Source organism: Pieris napi, chromosome 6 (assembly GCF_905475465.1).
Source record: "Pieris napi chromosome 6, ilPieNapi1.2, whole genome shotgun sequence".
Classification (NCBI taxonomy): Eukaryota; Metazoa; Arthropoda; class Insecta; order Lepidoptera; family Pieridae; genus Pieris; species Pieris napi.
This window is the reverse complement of record NC_062239.1, coordinates 9,555,887-9,579,827: the sequence shown is the minus strand read 5'-3', so window position 1 is coordinate 9,579,827 and position 23,941 is coordinate 9,555,887. Positions and strand designations below refer to the sequence as shown.

At 35.4% G+C, this 23,941-nt stretch overlaps 1 protein-coding gene across 1 annotated transcript in view; it reads right to left on the bottom strand.

Moving 5' to 3' along the window:
- LOC125050678 (hemicentin-2-like) overlaps window positions 1-17,988 on the bottom strand; it is a 67,633-nt gene extending 49,645 nt beyond the window's left edge. The window contains exon 1 of the mRNA XM_047650669.1: window positions 17,821-17,988. The gene's annotated coding sequence lies outside the window, so the exon portion shown is untranslated. The remainder of the gene's footprint in view (window positions 1-17,820) is intronic.
- Window positions 17,989-23,941: the final 5,953 nt, after the last annotated feature.

The window sequence follows — 23,941 nt, the reverse complement described above, 5'->3', positions numbered from 1 at the left end:
ATATTTGCAGCACGCATTCTGTCAATGTTATGTCACACGCCACGGTTACATCAAAAAGTTCAAATTATATGGTGGTTAAGTATTCTTAAATTTTCTAATTTTCCGCGCAATTTTCTTCTTTTTTTCTTTTATAAGAACCTTCTCCTGACAATTACAAACACAACAAAAAAAAAATCAGACAAATCGGTTAAGCCGTTTTCATGTTATGTCCTGACAACGAAAAACGATAGATTTGACTGAGTAGTATCCTTAATAGTATAAAACGTAACATTGATTACGTGAACATGAATACATGAATTACGCTGTCGATGTTCGCTAATTGGTTGGCGTTTACTGCAGCGTTTGAGATCTCTGGGTTACCAGAACGAACTCTTTTGACTCCATCTATGAACATCTATAATTTATGTTTATTTTCCCGTTACTAGTCATTATATTGAGTTGTGTTTCTATACAATAATACGAAACGGAATGCGTTGAGGTGTTAGGTTACGTAATAGTGACAATCTGAGTTTATCGTGAGCGGCTTGTAAACTTTCAGTCTATTTGCTGGCGGCTTCACATTCTCCGGATTCTTATATTTTATTGCACTTGTTACTGATACAATGCCGGCTTAGACATATCATTTATTACAAACAAAAACACATACACATAAAGACACAAAATAACAATAATCAAAGAGAAAAAGTTAAATAAAAAGATATTATGAGATATATATATATTTTTTTTCCTTTTCCCATTCGGTTCGTCTCAAGAATGTAATGCCTGTGTGCTGTGGCTGTAATTGGCCCTGGCTCAGCATTATGCTGAGGAGCAGAATGTTCCACAGCGCTGGTCATTCTGCCAGAGACCACATAAGCTAGTTTGCGCCTCACTCGCTTACTGGTACCTTTAAAAGTAGTTGGTTTTGTGTAGGTATACAGAAGGTACAAAATATTAATTTTGTATTTTTGTTGTAACTTGTAGGCTTTCAATTAATTTAGCAAGCCTTTTATATGGAGTATAAAAAGTGAATTATCTCTAAGATACGTCCAGAGTATTATTTATTGGTATTGGTTTCAGATTGATATATTTTGATTGACAGACGTATTTCTTGGAATCTAAGACGGGTATACCTCGCCAAAAGGGCACATTATTAGCTCATATATTTTTTTTTTTTATAGAACGGGGGGCAAACGGGCAGGAGGCTCACCTGATGTTAAGTGATACCGCCGCCCATGGACACTCTCAATGCCAGAGGGCTCGCGAGTGCGTTGCCGGCCTTTTAAGAATAAGTACGCTCTTTTCTTGAAGGACCCTAAGTCGAATTGGTTCGGAAATACTTCAGTAGGCAGCTGGTTCCACATAGTGGTTGTGCTGCCTTGAAAAACGCTCAGTTGTGGAACGGCGGACGTCGAGGTGATACGGGTGGAATTTCGTATTCTGTCTCGACGTCCGATGATGAAATTCAGCTGCAGGTATTAATCCGAACAACTCCTCAGAACACTCTCCATGGTAAATGCGGTAGAAGATGCAGAGTGACCCCACATCTCTACGCAACAAGAGGGATTGGTCGTCGACGATTCGAACCGCTCTGCGTTGTATACGGTCAAGTGGAAGGAGCTGGTACTGGAGAGCCCCCGCCCAGAGGTGAGAGCAGTACTCCATGTGGGGCAGAATTTGCGCTTTATATAGTTGGATCATATAAAATTAAATGACCGTAGAAGCCAGCCGGATTTGAACCCACGACTTCAGGGATGAGAGTCGCACTTTTAACCGCTCGGCCAACAATGGTCTATTATTAGTTACATTGTCTGTAGAAAATATCAAGTATAGATAACAAACAGAATTCCCGAGTCAATACTCCTGGCTTCTTTGTCCTCTGTCGCTCTGGGACCAAGCTTAAGGAATTCTAATATTCACCCACTAACTTTCTATTAACTTGCACATTATTAAGACAAAACTTGTACAACAAATTAAACTCTTAAGCGACACACTGTTTAAAACGTGTATAGTAATTACATTTGTATTGAAAGTTATGTTTGTTTTGCTTAGAATTACTATTCCCGTAGTGTAATTTCCTTAATTTAATAATACACCAATTAATATGTCCGTGCGATGAAACTTACACTTAAGGATTTATGTATTATATGAGCGCATTTTTTTTATTAGATAGCTGGAGGTAAGGCTACGTTCTTTTATTGAAGGCCCCTAAGATGTAATAGTTCGGTAAAACCTCTACTGGCAACTGGTTCCACAAAGAGTTTATGCGACAGAAAGTGCCTTAAAGGGTTGTGATGTGCGTGAATAACCTAATTACAATTTTATAGAAACCAAATCGGACGAACAAAACACGCGCAACTGTTATATATATATATATATATATATTACAAAAATATTGGACAAACTGATCGTAGTTGATGGAGCAGTGTTGGCCTAGTGGCTTCAGCGTGCGACTCTCATACCTGAGATCGTAGGTTCGAACCCCGGCTGTGCACCAATTTTCTTTCTATGTGCGCATTTAACATTTGCTCTAACGGTGAAGGAAAAAATCGTGAGGAAACCGACACGACTCAAAAAGTCGACGGCGTGTCTGGAGGCTGATCACCTACTAATTTTTAAATCTAATAGGTATATTAGATTTAAAAATGACCTAAAGAGGTTGTAGCACCACTGATTTATTATTTTTTTATACTCGAGTAGTTAAAACTATTCTATATTAAACGGTTTAGTACATAAGTCTTTTTAAAAACGTCTAAAAAGCGATTTCAGTTTAGTCTAGTTTTAAGAAAAGCGCTTGATCCCTAAAGCTCCGTGCATTAAGTTGCAGGATGTAAGTGAAACGTTGCTATCAGCCGTCAAGTGTCACGAAGACAAATGTGCACTTCATGTTAATGTTGCAAATAACCGGTAAACCGGTACGAGCTTTCGGTACAGCATAGTTTTATCGTTTACAGGATTTGTTAGAACATTTTGAAAACATCTCAGATATGAAACTTATAATACTAGCTGACCTGGCAAACGTCATTTTGCCATGTATATCATTTATAATAAAAAATAGGTGTTGATCTTAGAGGGGTGAAAATTAGGGGTTGTATGTATTTTGTAATGCTGTATCATAACAAACAAAAAAACTAAAAATTTATCTAAAATTAAAATAAAAATTTAGAGGTGGACTACCCTTAACATTAAGGGGGATTAAAAATAGATGTTGTCCGATTCTCAGACATACCCAATATGCACACAAAATTTTAGGAGAATCGGTCGAGCCGTTTCGGAGGAGTTTAACTACAAACACCGCGACACGAGAATTTTATATATATTAGATAAGTTGCATGGTTCATTTATTTGCATTTTTTCTCAACAGTGTAACTCGAGGAATGGAAAAGAACTTTTACTTAAAGGTACTCTCAGTACTACTACAGTACTACTACGTACTGTTTATTACAAAACCCGTTTAATTTTATGTGGTAACAATTTTCATACATTAAAATGTTTCCCGATTCTAGAACCGGTATTCGAGACTAGTACCGAGATTGTCACACAGTCACTGGCTCCGGGAAATTAAAATGTTCAACTCATTGTAGACTACATTGTTGGCTGAACTAAGAGTTTGTTACACAATCCGCATACTTGTTTCAATTGTTTAGTACTTTCAAGCCTTTACTGTAACGTCTTTAGCACATTTTTCCACTATTAAACAGTTCACTTGCTTGCAATGCTTGGAAACATGCTGGTCCTGCTCCATAGGACAATCATAGAGCCTGGACAAAATCAAATTGGTTGCTGATTTTTTGCTTTAACATATTTTTGTTATTTTTTATTTATAATGTAACTATTTTATTTTATGTCACACACTGTTTTGTTGTGTTTTTTTAATATTTTTATTACTATGTAATGTTAATATTCTACGGTTTCGATATTTGTAAATATGTGAGGAACATGTATACTAACTTTTTTAGTATAGTAGTTTATTCTAAGAGTACATTGTCTTCACATATAATTATTTAACAAATGTAACAAATATTGTAAACCTATTTTAAATGAGTAAGTGTGGAGTTTCTTGCCCATTCTTCTCCACACGAAACTACCTTTTGGAAGGGGCAACTAGAATCTTCTTTGTATTTTTTTTGACGTTCAAAAGTGCCATTTTAGATGGTCTAATTGAAATAAATGATTTGACTTTGACACTTCATTTTATTAGTCGTAGCCAAGATGTTTATTCATATCCAATCGATTTTATAAACTCACTAGCGGACCCGACAGACGTTGTTCTGTCTTAACTATGAATATTGATTTCAAATTGGTATAATTAATTAAAAAAATATTTCAGAAACAAAGTGTTTATTATTCTAATGCTTTATGTTATACAACATTCTTTGTTTGTTTTTCTGGCTCGCATATTATTATATTATCAATATAATAACTCCGATCGAAGCATTGATTTTAAACGATATTCATTTTTCTTACATCCTCTTTGACGATATTTGCAGCACGGATTCTGTCAATGTTATGTCAAACGCCATAAGGTAACATCAAAAAGTTCGAATCGTATGGTGGTTAAGTATTCTTAAATTTTCTAATTTTCCGCGCAATTTTTATCTTTTTTTCTTTTATAAGAACCTTCTCCAGACACTTACAAACACAACAAACAAAAAATCAGACAAATCGGTCAAGCCGTTTTCATGTTATGTCGTGACAACGGAAAACGGGTTTTATTATTATATATATAGATAACTGGGATGAGGCTATCAAAATTCTTCTAAAACACCAAAGCTAATGGAACGAGAAATTCATCAAAGCGAAATGTTAAGAAATGTTACAGTTTTTAAAAGTATGAAATAATTATAAAACTTTCGCTTTGACCTAGACTCGCACAGAGCTATCAACTTTACCAACTTTAATTTTATGGTAAAATAAAATCCTTATCGACATCAAAGCAATAAAATATTAAAAAGCATTAAAGTTATGGGGCAACAAACATTTCTGTAACAATTACGAAATATTGAAAAAGCGGGAAACGATAGGATCAAGATAAACACGAAACAAATGCTCGTTAAATTCCAGTTACGTCTACCGGGGACTGTTATCAACAAAATGGCGTTTTACTGAAAGATACTAACTCTATTCTTACTATATTATTTGTATGTCTAGTTCTTCTAATGAATAGTGTTAGCCTAGTGAAGGTAAACATCGTGAGGAAACCGGCGCCCAGACCCAAAAATCTACATATTTCAAGTACAGAACGAAGGCGTATCACCTTGACGTCCGTTGTTCCACAACTGAGCTATTCTTAAGGCAATTTCTGCCACGCACCACCACTATGTGGAACCAGCTGCCCACTGAAGTATTTCCGAACCTATTCGACTTAGGGTCCTTCAAGAAAAGTGCGTACCAATTCTTAAAAAGCCGGCAGCGCACTTGCGAGCCTTCTGGCAGTGCGAGTGTCCATGGGCGGCGGTATCACTTAACATCAGGTGAGCCTCCTACCCGTCTGCCTCCTGTAACATAAAAAAAGGCTGTCCGGACTAGCCTTCAGATTAAACAAACAAATGAATTCTCAGGCCAACATTACTAAAGGGTTGTAGCGCCACTGGATTTTCTCTTGCTGTGAACTTGCCAACTGTGTTCTTTATAAATATTAAGAAGTGAACGAAAGTGGCTGGTGTAAAGAGCCTACAAATAATTCATTGTTAGCACAAGCTTGGCTCACAAAGCTCAACGTAAACGCTAAATCCAAAGCGAGATCACTTCTCAAACAACGAGCTCAAATATAAACGACCGACGCTAACTATAAATTAATAGATAATTATTAAATGGAATAATGAACACGGCCTACGAATCACGTCGAAAATTGTTCCGAAATTTACGTCGGAACAAAACCACAACTATAATTTTAGTGAACAAATTTGAGTTGTCAATGACATAATTTGGAATGAATTATTCAGGACCGGTTCAAGCTTATGGTAATAGCATTCTTGCCATAATTCAACTTGGCTAATAGATTAGGGACCATCGCTTCCTGCCAGCGTGTACTCGCTGAACTAGAATCAATCAGAAACATGACTCGAGTTTTATTTGAATGACAATCGGATAACTTAACGAGCTCTTAAAGACAGATAGTCTAAGATTTCAGCAAATACTACAGAGACGTCCTTTAATGGCTTACCCTTAAAGAATCGAGGGTAAGTTAACTACAAATAATACTTGTTCAGATATATCTCCGATTTACAGAGAAACTTAGGAAAACACATTACGTAAATATAAGCTTGGATGCCTTTTTATGGGGTGCAAAGGGAGCGTTCAAGTTTTACGTAACGTATTTTGGGAGGGGGGGTCCTTTTGTAAAACGTTACGATGCGGGGCGGGGATTAAATTACGCGTTATTGTTAATATTTTTTTCGACTTACACCACATAATATTAACTAAAGAGTCACTAGGTGGTCACGAAACGTTTTACTATACTTGGGTACAGTACTGTACTTGGGTACTGAATAACGTTACGGCGAGTTACATGGAGGGGGGTCAATAATCTCCAAAAATTGCGTTACGTAATACTTGAACGCTCCCAAAGCCAATAGATGAAAATGAATGGTTATGGAAAAGTCGTTGGTAGAATTTCTGAATAAAATACTGTGATAGGGTCCAATATGGACCCATAACTCGCACCGTGCTAAATCGGTTCATAAAGTAGAGAACAGTAGCCCAGGCGGCCTCCCGGGAGCACTACGCGCACGCACGCGACCCGCCATAACTAAGCTGCCGGATGCCGATCTAGGGAAATTGTTATTTTCTATTGTACTTACATTTGAATTCGAAATGAAATTCTTAGCAATTCTTCGGTTGATATTATTCTTGGACACGATCCAATCGCGCATTCGGAATGATAACGTCATGCAGCTCTAGCCGACTCGCAATGCTAGTGATGGCTTGCTTCGCGTTTTGATCTAGTTATTGTATCTAATGGCCCGCATTTGCTGACTGGTTTATGCAAACTATATTCGGTTTCAAAAACCCAACTCTTAAATTGAACAACCTCCTTTTTAAACAAAATGCAATAGTGTTCTGTTTTACTTTACAATCAGCAGGTAGTCATCCATTCAGTGGTAATGTAACAAGCATTTCTCCGAGTCGAGTTATTCGCCGTGTATTTGCCTTTATTGCGCGGAACAGCTACAAAAGTTCCGCGCGGAATTGCCGCCATTACGGAACACGTCTTGTGCTCTGAACCGTTTTCTTTTCTCTGATATTATTACGTAAGACGAATCGTTTCTCAATTCAGTTTTTACTAGATTGAATTTCTTTATAAAAAGTAAAAATACTAGTTATACCATTCATGAGAATTTCTGAGTAGTTTTACTACGTTCAAATTATTATTATTTTTAATAAAAACAATTTAACAATTCACTCACTAGTGAAATACAAAGTTTCTTAAAAAAAATTACGCGTTGATAAGAATTTAGTCAAGATATTCAAAGAAACAACTTTACGTAGATAAGTAAGCGCTACCCAAGTCATTCATCACGTCATTTTAAGAGTAAGTGAAAATAAAAAGTGTGAAGTGCCTTTTTAATCCAATATTGAGTGTGAATCGGTCGTGTTGGGACAGCGGTGCAGCGGGCGTCGTTTGGGGCAGGGATGGGGTCGTTTTAGCAAGGGTTCAATGGGATTAGCCCTTCCGAGGGAAGCGATAAACTAATATGCGGAGGTGAATTGCCTTCAGCCGGACGTGACCGTTCTCCGTAGACCCGTTCACGTCATAGGGAAAGTGCTTACAACTCACAGGTGCAAACATTCGTGACAAACAAGTGTTTTGGATAAATGCGTATAAAATGAGGTTTTATGTTATTTTCTTCCAATGTGTTAACCTTTATTTGCTTGTTTAATAAAGATGTTCCAGGTAAGTGAGTGTCAGTCAGTTAAATTAATGTTACAGTTGTACTTTTGTTTTAACAATTATCAAATTTGACGTCTAAGTTTGTTTAATTAATTATAGTGAATAAGTTTATTTAATATTTTTCAATGTTCGTTTGTTTAACATTGTGTTATATGTGTTAGATATTTTGTAGACTAAGTTGGCAACACTGAGCAGCTGTCTTTCAATAAACGTTTTGCGAAGTACACCATCTTTAATTTATCAGTGGCGACGAGGATGGGATACGAACCCACGCGTACCTACTTGAGAATTTACCAAGGTATTCGATATATATCTTAAAAATCTTTAGAACACAGAGTTTATTAACTAATTAATTAGCTATGTAAGAGAGCTTAGCATTTAAGGGGGAAGGTGTTAGATATTTTGTAGACTAAGTTGGCAACACTGAGCACTGAGCAGCTGTCTTTCAATAAACGTTTTGCGAAGTACACCATCTCTAATTTATCAATATGAAATTCTGATCTGTTGATGATCTTGTCTTTCTGAAGTTGTGGCAAACTGTGTGTCACTCAGAAGATCCAGGAACTTGGTGAAAAAGGAAGGAACACGAGAGACGAGCGTGTATAGTAAATATTATGAGAGTAAACACATCTAGAATGAGGATGGCGTGAAGAGCAAGAGTAAATAGTCAACGTTTTCCAGAAAATTAATAGATTTATTAATAATGACACTATAACTACATTATAATAATTAGTAGCTTACAATAGAATCTTAATTAAAAGACGAAAATAAATTTTACAAGTGTGGTCCCCGAGGTATCTTTAATGCTGGCGTTTCCAAGCTGTATTTCGATAGATATATATAGAGAAAAGCACCAGTTCTGTGGGCACCGGTACAATCAAATTCAAATTCAAAAATCATTTATTCACGTAGGTAACACAATGTACACTTGTGATTCGTCATTAAAGAAATAAATATTAATGCTTCTAATTTTACATTTACTGCCAGTTCTCAAATCAAGGGCGTAGAACGGAAGAGAAGAACTGGCAATAAACTCTCCGCCACTCTTTTTAATCGCCATGTTTTTTTTTTTTTTTACACAACGTTTGTAAGGAGCTGCAACCATTACACCATGTTCCACATGACATTTTAAGTAATTAATAATAATAACATAAATAAAAACAAAGACTTGTCCCCTATCAGCAGGAGGCATGGTGAAATAGGAGCACGCACTAACATTCTCGTGGGAACAACACGCAAACACATAGTCGAAATAATTAACATCACCGCATACACGAATTCAAGTACGACCAGTCACCACAAGTAGCACCCGTTCACGAGTATGACGCATGGCCAGCCATCGGCCCCCTCGCCATATTTTAGGGAGAGAGACAACCCGACGCATGGACGCCGCCACAAGCAATGACATTTAAGCGAGCATGACGATCCTAATATTAACCTAATCTACCAGGCGCCAAATAAAATTTTTGATTAATGGCTTTGCACTCGTACACTAGGCCCCAAGAGTTTCTTACTCCAAAGTGAACATTATTAAGTAATTAACGTCTAGTTTTTTAAACCAATAACTCTAACTACTCTAACTACTACAACGCAGATTAAATGAGAAATGCTTTTCGATTTTAGTTTAGTTGCTTTCTCAGTTGAGTGACTTTTATCTAAAACACTTTATTGTTGTACTAAGCTGCCTATTTCAGTGTAGCAGTTCATCTGTGTACCAGGTTCTTCTGATTAAGGGGATTAGAGTATAAGTGAGGCGTTATAAGCAACTTGCGGCTAAAGGTAAATAGTTTAACTTCTTACACATTTCCAGAAGATTATGTATATAATATAATAGGACTTCAAGAAACCAGTATCCTTGACTGAATCGCTATATTACCTAAATTTAAAGGACATTTTCTGTGAAACAAAAATTTCTTCGGGTCAAGCATATTTTAACTAAATTAAAAATATTGATTAATTATTATGATTTATATGAAAAGAATAACATTTTGTTATTTATTATACAATTTCATTTGCTGGATCCCCGTTGAGAAGTTCACTAAAGGTAAGTATTATAATAACATACACAATTCATGAGATATTTCGATCATAAATCATTAGAAACCACTAAATAATTTGAGCCAAAAATAAGCTTGGGCGATTAGTAAAGGCTCACTCTTTTCACACAGGTTTTTTATTGTTTTATTCTGTGACACGATTTTGATATTTATGGACACGCACACCAGCTATTCTTACAAGCGATATCTCAAACAATCCAATATAATATTACAAGTATTATAAACGGTTCCAGAGGGAATAATAACGTGATGTCTTGCAGAACTCGAGCCAAAAAGTATGATAACTTTAGGCAACGTGGTAGAGTAGCAAAGTAGGTGATATCATAATATAACCTGGCACGGGCCAAGTCTCGAGTGCCGACTACGGACTTTACTTATCATAACGATCAGTTCTATTTATTCATTCGGATTTGAATAGCTTATCATTTTGCTTTACTTAAAAGTAATATTTAAATACTGAAATAAATAATAAACTTTGATTTTGTGCAAATTAGGTCTGGACTTCAGATTTATGTGTCTGACAAATGATCACGAAGATTTGTTGTTACGAATAGGCACGTAGATCAGTCTTCTGTGTCTGACACATCATCGAGTTTTGAGGTCTAAGGCATGCCGGTTTCCTCGCTCGCCTTCACCATACGGGCGAGTGTTGAACACTGAAAGTTTTTGGCGCACAGGGGAAATCGACCCTACGACCTTAGGGATGAGAGTCGCACACTGCGACTAGGCCAACACTGCACTGCTTTGAAATCAGGTATAGATTTATGTGAAATATGTATCGTTGCTAAATGTTACTTTACTATGTTTTACTTCTATACGAGAACGAAAGATTAACGTTATCTAACGAATGTCGGCGATATGACGTCAAGCGTAAAAAACCGCACTTGAACCGAATGATGTAACCTTTGGTAAGTTACATATAAATATTTTAGGTAATAATTAGAAGCGAATTACGAAGGCTACAGTCGAAGGTTTAAAAAAAACCAAATGTTTTAAACTAATTTATTTTAAAATAAAATTACAATTTAAATTATAACTAAAATTACGGCTAAACAACCCGAAGTAAGGAAATTGAATGCACGTTAAATATAGAAACAATAAGGTTCGAAGAGGCACCAATTGCTGACACTATGCAACGTGAGGCTCGTGTGACTCTTGTAAGTTGCGACATACGAAATTCCGCTGACACCATGTAAAGTTAGGGTCGTGTTATTCTTTATATATTGCGAAATGCAGATTCCATGGTATAGGGCTACGTAACAAGCGTAAACCAAATGTAAACAAACAAACATGGAAGCCAATGATGATCCCTTTATTTTTACCACATTTATAAATTATATTTTAACATTCTCGTCTCCGATAATGTCCAATAACATAAGTGTCATTTAGATTTATGAACCCTTAGATAAGCCAAGTTTGTTTTTGTGAGCGTCGCAACCTCTATACTCCTAACTTTGTGTTAGTTATAAGATCATATTTTAAACCATTAAAGTCAGTTGTAAGCTTCAAACAAAGAGTTTTATTTCAACATCTCCATTCACCATACAAAAAACCGCCACCGAACTAAATTACCGCTTAACATTTTTATAGAAAATTTGTAGTTTATGGTATAAAATAAATTTTATTTATAGAATCATAATACATGGGTGCGGTCTGTAGTTAAAGTTTCCCTGCTTCGTCTCAAGGCACTCCTTTGACAGCAAAAGCAATTTCCTTTCGTTTGAATCCCATGATATTGCCTTACTCAAAACCTGACGGTTTATAAACTATACAAGGAATTTTCACTCAACAAATTCTCTTTTACACTCTTTGAAGACATTTCTATTGAAAATAAATCTTAGTCATACAGAGTTATAACGTAAATAAATTGTCTATGTCTCAATATTAAATACGCTGTAGGCATAGATTCAAAGCATTCTGAAATATTACAATCCCGTCAAATTGTCTAGAATCCCGCGAGTTAACTATTGTAGAAATGGATTTATTTATTTATTTCGTTATCCTACAGCTAACATATATTATATACAACAAAAAACAATTACACTAAACATATAGCCAAACATGGAATACATAATATGTACAAAAAGGTGCAAATATTTATGAAACGAAAAACTAAAACAAAAATTTATATATTATGTGTGTACTTATGAACACGCGTTAGAAGTTATACTTCTTTGGCGTAACAAGATAAAAATCTTTTTAAGAATTTTTATCTTTCGCCTTATTCTACGTTTGTAGAAAAAACTACTCTAATAATAGAAAAAAAGTATTTAATACATTGAAAGTTTTATTATAACTCATTATCTAGTTAAAATACAAGGAGTATTGAACATATACCGTAATAGCATAAACAAGTCAAGGCTTAAATAGTGGTCGTTGTATGTCCGGGCTGCGCGATTTAAAACTGATTTAAAAAAAAAAGTTTTCATGTTGATTTAAGAACATATTTTTTACGAACGAATGAAACGTTGACATAGAGTGTCGTAGCTTTTAGCGATTACGTAGTACGCTACGAAGGCTGTGTGTAACGGCGTAGCTTAGTGTTGAGTGGATCGCGCTACGTTATGTAATTTGCAGCGCTCATTAACAGAGCCCTGTGACCTCTTCAGGATCACTTTCAATTAAAAAAATATATTTCAAAAGGTTAAAAGCATTCACACAGTAAATCTTCTCTTGAAAAATGCAGTAAATTTGTCACAATTCTCTTAAACTAACTCAGACTGCACGTGTATTTTTATAAATATACTAGCAAGCGACCGGAAACGGTAGGAGAACACCAGTCATGGGGACCACCATGCTTTTTTGGTGGTTATGTCATTAAATTGTAGCTTATGTAAAACGTTGGTACTTTCAACACAGCGCCATCTGTTAGAATTGTGACTATCAAATAATAAACAAATATTTTGCAATAAAATAATATTGCGGGTATAAATTGAAATGTAAGCTATCCTATCTTTTAAGTTGGATCAAACTACACACGGTGTGCAAATTTGATTGATATCGGTTCGGTAGTTTAGGAGTCCATAGCGGACAAACAACGTGACACGTAATTTATATATATTAAGATATTGCTCCTGTATCTCGAATACTGGCTAGGCTAACGGTTTTTAGCTTTGCCATTTGACTTTTTTCCATAGGACTTTTAGTTTTGCCGGAAATCGAAATAAACCGCTTTTACCTTTAAAAACTCACCCCTTTCCGACCTCAGATCGCCCGTAATTTATTCCTTTAATTTTTATAATATTCTCCTTCTTTTCCAATGGTTTTCATCCTACTATTATTTTTTTTGTTTCAAGAATTATCGACCCTGGTCTAGTATGTAAAGTACTGTAGCATATAGAATTAGTAAGTCAAAAGTACAAAATGCGTGTTTATTAACAAGTGTACCACCAACGTAAACTTAATATAAACAAACTGAGCAGTGTTGACCTTGTGGTTTCTGCGTGCGACTCTCATTCCTGAAATCGTAAGTTCGATTACTGTCTGTGCACCAATGGACTTTCGCATTTAAAACTCCCTCGTCCGACGAACCAAAACATTGAGAGGAAATCGGCTTTAAACCCTAAAAGTCGACTGCGAGTGTCAGGCACAAATGGCTGAACGTAAGTTTGTCTGTTTAGAAAAAAATAATGATCACGATATAGAAATCTTAACAAAAGGTATACATTGACCATTAATTTATTCTGACCATAATAACAACCAATGTATATTTTATGCTTCATTAATAATTCCATTTCGCATGGTCGCTAAATATTTATTAATTTGTCGTCATTATCTATTTATTATATAAATATCTATTATATAAATATTGTCATTATCAATAATTGTAAAACAGAGAAGGCTTATAAAAATTTATTACGCAATGAAATAGCGCAATAAAAGCCTATTATTATCTAAGGTATTCGGTTTTATTTTTCTTCGCCGATAAAAGAACGATTTTGTTTAATAATTATTTTTCTTATATCCAATACAAATGGCTTATAGGAGCTTAGGCGAGCTTTTTTAAAATAGGACACGAAATAATAGTATTGTTATCCAATTATTGGTTTTCTATACTATTATTTGTATCTTTTAGGTAATCTAAGAGGTAAAAGCTTTTGAGATTGTAGGGGATACTAGGGGGATAGTAGTTGTAGAATCTACTGTACCTTATTTTGAAAATTCTTTTACCAATAGCCACGAAACTTGTGAGTATTATAGGCTATGTATTAAGCAGGAAAATGAAAAGACTTACGTGAAATAATTCAAACTCATAATATCTTTATTCAGGTAGGTAAACATTACACTTATGAATTGTCAGAAAGAAGTTAGATTAATTGTAAATTTACATTAACTACCAGTTCGCAAGTCAAGGGCGTAGAGCGGGTAAGAAGAACTGGCAAGAAACTTTCCGCCACTCTTTTTAATCGCCAAGTATTGTCATACAAATTGTTTGAACTGGAGAACATCAATCCCAAAGTATTGGTATATAACAGGGTAGGTCGCTGGTGTATAGTACTAGCCATGTTATAAAACTCCACTTATCAACTAAGTCGAAATAACCGTTCATTGAAATGTATTACAAACCATCCACCACATTGCCCGAATACCTAACGACAATATTATTAACTTATAATACACGGAAAAATTGAGGGAAAGAGACCAAGGGAATGCGTCCCAACACTATGGACCAACCAGGTATCAACAAACCTGGGCACTAAGGTCTCGCGACAATATTCACCTAGTTGGAGATCGTCAGAGATGGAAACAGGGCATCAAGGTCGGAGGCATCGCGACACTCAGCGGTGAGTAAGCGATCGGAGTAGGAGGAAAGCCATCGACCAAAATCTAGTATAAAATTTAGTAGCTCAGTTGCATTCTCTTATATTTACTATTGAGAGACTGATGGCCAACCCCCAGTAATGGAGAGGAACCAAACGAAGAAGAGATTCACTACTATAATAATAATAAAAGCCCTTTATTCGCTGACCTTTTTAACTTACATGCCGATGGCTGGCCATGCGTCATGCTCGTGAACGGGTGCTGCTTGTGGTGACTGGTCGTACTTGAATTCGTATATGCGGTGATGTTGGTTATTTCGACTATGTGTTTGTTCCCACGATAATGTATGTGCGTGCTCCTATGTCACCATGCCTCCTGCTGATAGGGGGGGACAAGTCTTTGTTTTTTTTTAATTTATGTTAATATTATTAATTACTTGATATGTCATGTGGAACATGGTGTAATGGTTGCAGCTCCTTACAAACGTTGTGTAAAAAAAAGGCGATTAAAAAGAGTGGCGGAGAGTTTATTGCCAGTTTTTCTCTTCCGTTCTACGCCCTTGATTTGAGAAAAGCAGTAAATGTATTAGAAGCATTAATATGTATTTATTTCTTTACTGACGAGTCATAAGTGTACATTATGTTACATATATGGTTAAATGATTTTTTTACTTTACATGCTATTCTTATTTAACAGTAGTATGCTGAAATCTAATTTACATAGCGAAACTAATAATTTATTAGCAACCACTTTGGTCAGGTTGTCTGTCCACATAGGCCTCCCCCAATTGTTTCCACGTCTCTCTATCCTTGGCAGACCTTCTATTAGTCAACGATGAATAAAAAAAAAATGATTACTTATAACACACTAGATTGAATGGTTGAGGGTCTTTGATACTATCCGAACGGAGTTTTCATCTCGGAGTGTGTTAGTTGTTGTAATGTGAGTGAGCGATTAAGGCAAGCTAATCAAGTAGAGTAGATATCCCGCGAATTGAATGTTTTATTCAAGCTCTAGGGCTGGCTTTAAACAGTAAACTTTTACGTTTTACTGCGCACTTCGCGTAATCACACTTAAACTTAACTATGGCGGATACTTGTCTAAGATTTGTTTTAATTTAATTGTAATGAAAATTCTTTTTGCAGTTGATATGACGTCATTGAAGTGTATGTTTATTTATTAATATTGTACGGTTCCTGTCGGGTGCATTAAATAATAGAGGATTTTAGTTTTACTCTATACCTATTAATCACTCGCGTACAACAATGGAATATAAGAGAAATAACTAAATATGAATTGCTATGTGACGAATGAATGCAATGTAACAGTCGAAGAGAGTGCCTACGTCTGGCTATACTCTCGGGGCGTAACTCCAATGATTTAGGAAATCGCCGCGCTTATAATACTCTTAGTATTATAAGCCTGAGCGAGAAAAATGTACAGCCTTGGTTCGTACAAATATCCTACCAACTATCCAATTATAATAGCAATATAAATTTAACTATAACGCATTCAAAATAACAAACACACGACAAAATTAACAAAAATGGAAACCAAGAGACTAAACAGTCTCCAAAGATATCTTTTAAATTTCAATACATTATGTAGATCGATACACTTATATGTAAATGTCCGTAAAGGTATATCTTAGTTGTATCAAGAAACAGGATACAGTGTTTTCGGTTAGGTCAATTTTTTTTTGCAAACTATGTTTTACTAATGGCGGTTGGTAATTTGATTCATAGGATAAAATCGTCATAGTCGTAGAATAGTGACGGATCTGACAAATAAACTTAAACGTAAACTTTACAGGACAAATAAACGTAAACTTTACAGGACATCCATTCCAAAATAATATAATCACGTTCGTTTTTTTGTCATAACTTTTTTAATTCATATTCTGTAATTATGAAAATTGGCATGCAAGCGAACAAAAGGGTTTGTTTTGAAACAAAATAATAACATTAAATTACACAGTTTTCTAGAAAAATCACATGCTTCTATGAGCGTACCTATCAAACCCGTCACTATTCCTTGATTAATTTGAAATTTAAAACACATCGAATTTTTTTTTATGTAGCCGTAATATTTAGTCAATGTAATATCCAAATAGGTATGATAAAAAGTGGATTTTGGATTTTTTTCAAATCCGACATTGTTTATGATGACGATTAATATTTAATTTGAATATCCATCAAACATACTCACAGCTTTGCTAAACGTAATTAAATAACATTCTCTATTTAATACTAAAACAGAATTACCGTAAATATAGCTTAGAGTCGTTAAATAAATTTTAAAAGCTTATCGAATTGGTTATGAAAATAATATTTCACATCAACATTATCTATATGCAAATTTGTTAACCGATTTTTAACAAACACTGTCTCTTACTAGGTATATGTACGCCAGACGATCTAGCCTTCTATCCTATTGCAATGAAGATAAGCATCGCATACCGAGGGTAAAGCTTTTTATATAATATCGCCTGATAACGTCTTTAATAGGTACTTCAACGAATAGAACTAACGCCGCTATTCTTTAAAAAGATCTCAGTTTTATGTAGGTAATATAAAATTATGTACTTAATATAACATTGATTGTGATTCTGTTTTAAGGAATAATATACAAGTTTGTTCATTAGTGTAGAGGCTTTTAGTTAATTGAAAAATTGTGTAATTGTATTGATCTAAATCAGTATAAATTCTGATAGATATTCTATTCCGTAATTATGTTATCATTACTTCCTTCAATTATAGGTTACCCAAAACTTCTTCTAAGTGCCAAAATCGCAAAGCAATGTAATGCCTTGTATTACTGTCTCTATCACCTTAATGAAGTCATAATATCACAATTCTGTATAATTGCACATTAAATAGCGAAATAATTAAATGTTTCAGATAATAAATGATCCGCGTAACATTATTAATGTTCACTTGTTGTAGCATCATTAGCGAGCCAATTACATTATGAAATTTCAGGCGTTGGCGTAATTAAACCTAAATTAATTACGCTACGTATATCACATTACTATATCGCGAAATTTGTGTTTGTAAGCCTTGTAGTAGGCCTAAACTTATCACGATCGACACTGAAGCAAAACATGATAGAAACAACGTGAAAACTTACATAAAGGAGAGAAAATCCTCAGGCGGCGCCCATAGCAGGATAATCACAAAACAAGCCGAGGGTACACAAACAGAACATTCAAGTGGGCGCGCGTTTTGGCGCGTTGTCACAAGCACTGCACTGCCGAGCGCGGGAACACCAGAAACACGTACAGCCGCAGCGACCGGCCCCCAGGACTGACGCGGTCCGGCGCGCGCAGCGACGCAACCTACTCCCTCACACATTCGCCGCTAAGCGCTGAAAAAAGCGTCTGAACCTCTTAAATTATCATGCTCTAGTAATTTTAAAATAAAAGAATTATCCCCTCCGTTATGATTTTTTAATCACGATTATAAAAAGCGCTTATATGAAATTGTGGTAACACCAATAAAACTATCTATTGTAAAATTATGACATTGGTGTAGGTTTAAAAACTCATGTAAGGGCTACAATTTGTAAGTTGTAGGTCTTAACAAACCATTTCACTATAAATAGCTAGTAAAATTACGTATGTTAAATCTGAAAATCCGGCGCTATATAAGCGAGGGTACGTTATATTATATAGCGTTTAAACCGCTGGATGATCAACAACGCGGCAACCCCGCCCCGCGCGCCTTAAGGGGATGCAAGAGGCGGGCGGGGGGATGCGCGCGCACAGGATTCGCAAACGATCGCAGCTCACCATTTTACATCCACAGTATTGTGACATTGAAATTCAATTTTGCTACGCTCACCAAGAATATTCTTTTCATTGTGTGTCAGATAACCTCTTGACAAAAAGCATTCATCATCTATTTTTAACCCATTTTAACGAAATTCGCTTCATTATGTTGAATTTGTTTGGGACAATTTATTTAGATAATATATTAGTCTATTCATAATGCGTAAGACCTTTTATACAAGCAAGAGAACAATTACTTTTAAAATGTTTAATATTCGCTGGTGCTATTAACTTTAAACTGCCAATTCTATATCCACATTATGGTTTGGTGGAAATGGTTTATCTATTATAAATTGTAGTGATGAAATGGTGCAGTTGTAGCAGATAAAGATAAGTACAACTGACATTACCCTTTGGTATGGATATTAGCAGGTGACTAGATTTTGGGTGCGTCTAAAAACGATTTTGTACGTCTTACAACCTTACGCGTCGCTAAAACAAGAAACAAGCGCCCGAAGAGTATATAATATGTTTGACGAATCTTGGAGTTAGAAAACACGTAAAAAGCCCACGAAATTACGTTGTATACAGATAATTTTCCATATAAACGTTTAGATTTGTGAAAGATAAAATTATAATCTCTTGCAAATGTTTAATTTGAAAACTTATGATTTTTATAGAACTAGTAATCCCTTACATTTTTGAAAATTGCTAAAATATTTTTTTCATTGTTTAAGTTACAAAGTTTACTGTCGTAAGAAGTAATCGTGAGAAATTGGTTTTGCTAAAAATTAATCTTGAATTATTAAGAAAAATATATTTGTATGGCAATAAGGACATTCTACCAAATCCTGTACCAAAAACATTTAAAGATCTATTCTAGAGCCTGTTGAAATCATTATTCTGTGTGATGACGCAGTTGTATCATAATTCATAATGTTATCTTTAATTATGTGAAATTATAATTTAATACCTAACTCAAAATTTTACCACATTATCCCAGATAATTTACACGCTATTACTGACTATGCTAACTATAATTTGTACCATAAATGTACCTACTAAACATATGCTGTATATAGGTACATATTAGTGCAAATAAAGGTATATTAAGTGAAAAGTTTCTAAACTTTATAGTCTTGATAACTCATGGTAGAGTCCCGTTCGAAATATTTGCTATATTCGAATATATGTATAATGAGATGGAGATTTTCTTCTTAAGCTCTATTTGCGAGGAAAGCGATGGATAAAGGAATACCAAACGATTTACTGAGCGGTACATTACTACGCTAAGTTAACTCGTTCGCGGAATATAATATGTTTAAAGTAGTCATGTTGCAGACATCTGGGAAATAAGCATGCTATACTTCCCTGGGACAATACTTCACTTGATAAAAATAGAGGGTTTGAGGCAATCTAGTTTATGTTTAAGTAAGAAAAGTTTTATTATACGAAAGAGTAGTTGAAAAAATGCCACAACGTAATTTATTAAATGTTTCCACATAGTTTTCTTCTTAAAGCGCCATCTCGTTTCGAAAATGGGCGATCATAATTTAATTTAAGCAGAAAATCGTAAGTCCATATGGTTATTATTGAGTTAATTACAATATTGTGCTAAATATTATATTACTAGGTTGGCTTTAAATATTCAATTTATATAAATTAAGTTCGTAAGACCAATCCAGCCTTCCCGCTATTACAGCCAGTATGCTTTTAGAGCTCCCCCGCACGCCCCTTACCAGAGATACAGGTCACTTGCGCACCGTGGCGTAAAAAAAGTCGTCTCGCAATATAATATTTATTAAATTATAAAGATATATACAATTATTGAATTAAAGAAAGTAGACGGTAAAGGTATATATGTTACATATATACCTTTAAAAAAAATGTGCTGAAAATGCTAACTTCAGGAGGTCGGTTTTTTGTGACGCTGTGCGGGTGTCGGATTTTTTGTGACGATGTGCGTACGCATTGTAAAAATTTACTCTCATCATTTTTCCTTAACGCGCCAATAGAAGCATAACCTTAAAAAGGGTAAGAATCAGTACGAAATAATTGAATACGAAAACATTGTAGGGTAGTTAATTATATACGATAGCAGACACCCGAACAACATTACTTGTAGCTACAAGCTGTGTACAAGCGCCTTTGTTGCTAGATTCGTAAACATACTTGTCCAAGTATTAGGAAGAACGGTGATTGTTGGGTCCCATCTTAATGCTGTCTTCTTTTATTTTAAAAAAATCAGATTTTTTATAGGACTGCGGGCAAACGGGCAGGAGGCTCACCTGATGTTAAGTGATACAGTGAGTGCGTTGCCGGCCTTTTAAGAATTGGTACGCTCTTTTCCTGAAGAACCCTAAGTGGAATTGGTTCGGAAATACTTTAGTAGCTGGTTACAAATAGTAGTAGTGCGCGGCAAAAACTGCCTTATATATAATTACATGCAGCGAGTTTTTTTCGTAAATATGAAAAATCACTGGGTCATACATAAGTTTACTACATGTTATCGTTACCATTATCTGCCTACACTTAATTAAGTTTTAAGAGACCCTTGGTCCGTGGGGTCCTATCGCTATAAGGCTTTTTAAGGAAATAGCAAAAAGGTTAGTCGACATCACAGGAGACCGAAGAGCTGGCAGCTACCTCGGACAAAGAATTAGTCTAGCTATTTAAAGGAGGAACGCTGCCAGTATCTTCGGAACCTCGCCTAAAGGGACTCCTTTTAATAATATATTTTAACTTTTAAGATATGTTTTCCTCACGATGCAATCATTTACCGTGCTAGCAAATGTTAATTGTGCTCGTAGAGTAATGCACAAAGGTTTGAATATATGACTTCAAGGCTAGAATTACCAAACTCACTTATACAACTGCCCTGCGATTCTGTAACTCACTTTTCGAACTTACACAGCGGTTTTCGCATCGGCGGTCGCTCTCAAATCAGTCGTGAAGCAGTCATTTTATGACTTTATGCAAAAACCGCTGTGTGAGTTCGAAAAGTGAGTTACAGAATCGCTGGTCTGTTCTAAATCTTTCCAATGGGAACTTAATAATGATCGTAACGGGAGGTCCCACGGCCCAACAAATAGCCACACTTCGGAATTTAATTTGGCGCATTTCTTTTACGCTATCAGATATTGTAAGGATTTGTGGATTCCATTTATACAAGGAGTTTCCTTTTAGTCGGCGAAGGCCTTATGTTAATGTGGGATTTACTCCGCGCCTTCACCAGGACTTACTTAAGTTATATTATTTTATTGAAAACGTCGCGTAAATGGAATCGTTTTATAATTATCAAAAATAAAGATATATCAAACGTATATGTAGGTAAAACAATATCGGCTAATGAATATAATTAACACAAATGATTAAACAAAACGTGCTAATTAGTAGCATGTTGGCAAATGGTCTGTTCAGTGCTCCTTTTAATTATATTACACCAATCATTCCAATAGGCTTATAGTAACGAATCATTAAATATTCAACATTAATTATTATGTTTTATTAACAGTCAACAATGAATTCATTTGGTTAGATTAGCTTTATAAAGGGAATAGAAAATCTACTACAAGCTGCAATTAACTATTTTTATATGTTATTCATAAGTTTATATTTCACCCGTATCACCTCGACGTCCGTCGTTCCACAACTAAGCGTTTTTGCTGGCAGCACCACTATGTCACCAGCTGCCCACTGAAGTATTCCGAACCAACTTAGGTTCCTTCAAGAAAAGAGCGTACCAATTCTTATAAGGACGGCAACGCCCTCGCGGGCCCTCTGGCATTGACAGTGTCCATGGGCGATATCGCTTAATGAGATGAACCTCTGCCCGTTTGTAGCCTGATTTTGCAACCATCTCTTACTCTACGAGGTCTACCCATGTCTTAAGTTTATTTTTTTTGCAAAATAACGGTAATATAACTTAAATATCCTTTAAAGTTTAAAACTTCCGTATTAGTTGTATAGCACCCACCTCTATAAAAATTGTTTATTGTAAAAAAATCCCCAGTAAGGTTTTCACTGTAAAAATAATGCGGTCGTTTAATTAAAGTGTCAACGCTGTAACGTTGTGGCATTGTTCGATTTACTAACATACAATTGAGGTTTCGCAAAGACCTTTGGTCCATGCTGACCCACGCTGGTCGCACGGCAAACAGCGTCATTTGGTTAAGTAATGGTTGTTATATGCGCCACTGCAGCTGCCACCAATTAGCTCTCGGGCGCTCGATGTCCGCGGACATGGCATTGCCCTGATTTACTGCTTGACCTCGCGTCTATCGCATGGAGGTACCCGTTTCGGTCCGCGCTTAATTAGCTATTACGTAAGTTATTATCTATAAAAAGAAGACGTTATATGTTACATACTCATTACTTTTATCAAATTATATTTATAATTTGATAATATGTTACTAATCAATTGTATATTAAGTTAACTTTGAAATTCATTGTTAGGGTAAATTTCTAATACGATTTGTGTTATTAATTAATTTTTATTGTTTTTACACGCTTTATATTAGCTTCACCTGTATGTATGTATGTATGTAACCGACTCCTTCGGACTCGATTTTGACCCACATTAAACGGACAGATTTAATTCAAACTTTGTACACTTATAAAGGCGCGCTCTATGCCATATTTTTCGTCTATCGAGCAACCCACGCTTTTTCACAATAATACCAGTATTTTTTGTTCATTACCATTTTTAGCCTAAATTAAGAATTATTTTTCACTTTTTAGTTTGATGTGCTTTAAAAGCGTGTTTTTTAGTTTTTTTAAACTATATTTATTATAATTTAGCTCTTCGGTCGGTAGAATCGTAGTCAACATGGGTACAACTGGAGCGATCTGCTTCTACCGTTTCTCCTCGCACCTCTCTTATAACCTGGTACGAGTACAGTTGTGAGAACAATGAGACTTTTTATTGGTCCATCTGGTTGGTGAAAGCCCGCGTGATCTTTTGCCTTCTTCGTAACACTACCAGTCTACCAACTACGATCAGTTTCTCCAAGTACTCATCGATTCTCCGCATTGTATGGCCGAAATATAAAATGATTCGATGTCGGAATATAGTAGACAGGTAGTTAATGAAAAACTTAATTAGTCTAATTGCACTCTTTCAATTAAAGCACTATTATGTCTTGCGCAGTGATAGCCTAGTGGTTTAAGCATGCGAACCTCATCCCTGATACCGTGAGTTTGGATCACAGTGCACCAATGACTGAATAATGATTGTTCACGACGTTATGAAAACAAATAAGGACATTTGTAATTTCAAATGCAATTAGACTAATTAATGTGTAATAAATTAGGGGGATATGGTATAATTTAATCATCGCATTCTAAATTTGAATTTAACCTCTAAAGAACATCAAGCAATTAAATCAGCTTACACTCGAAAGCTTATATTAAATTTATAAAGTTAATTTAATCTGTTTTCCTTCGAAGAACGTAAACGCCATCGGATTAACGGCTCGTACG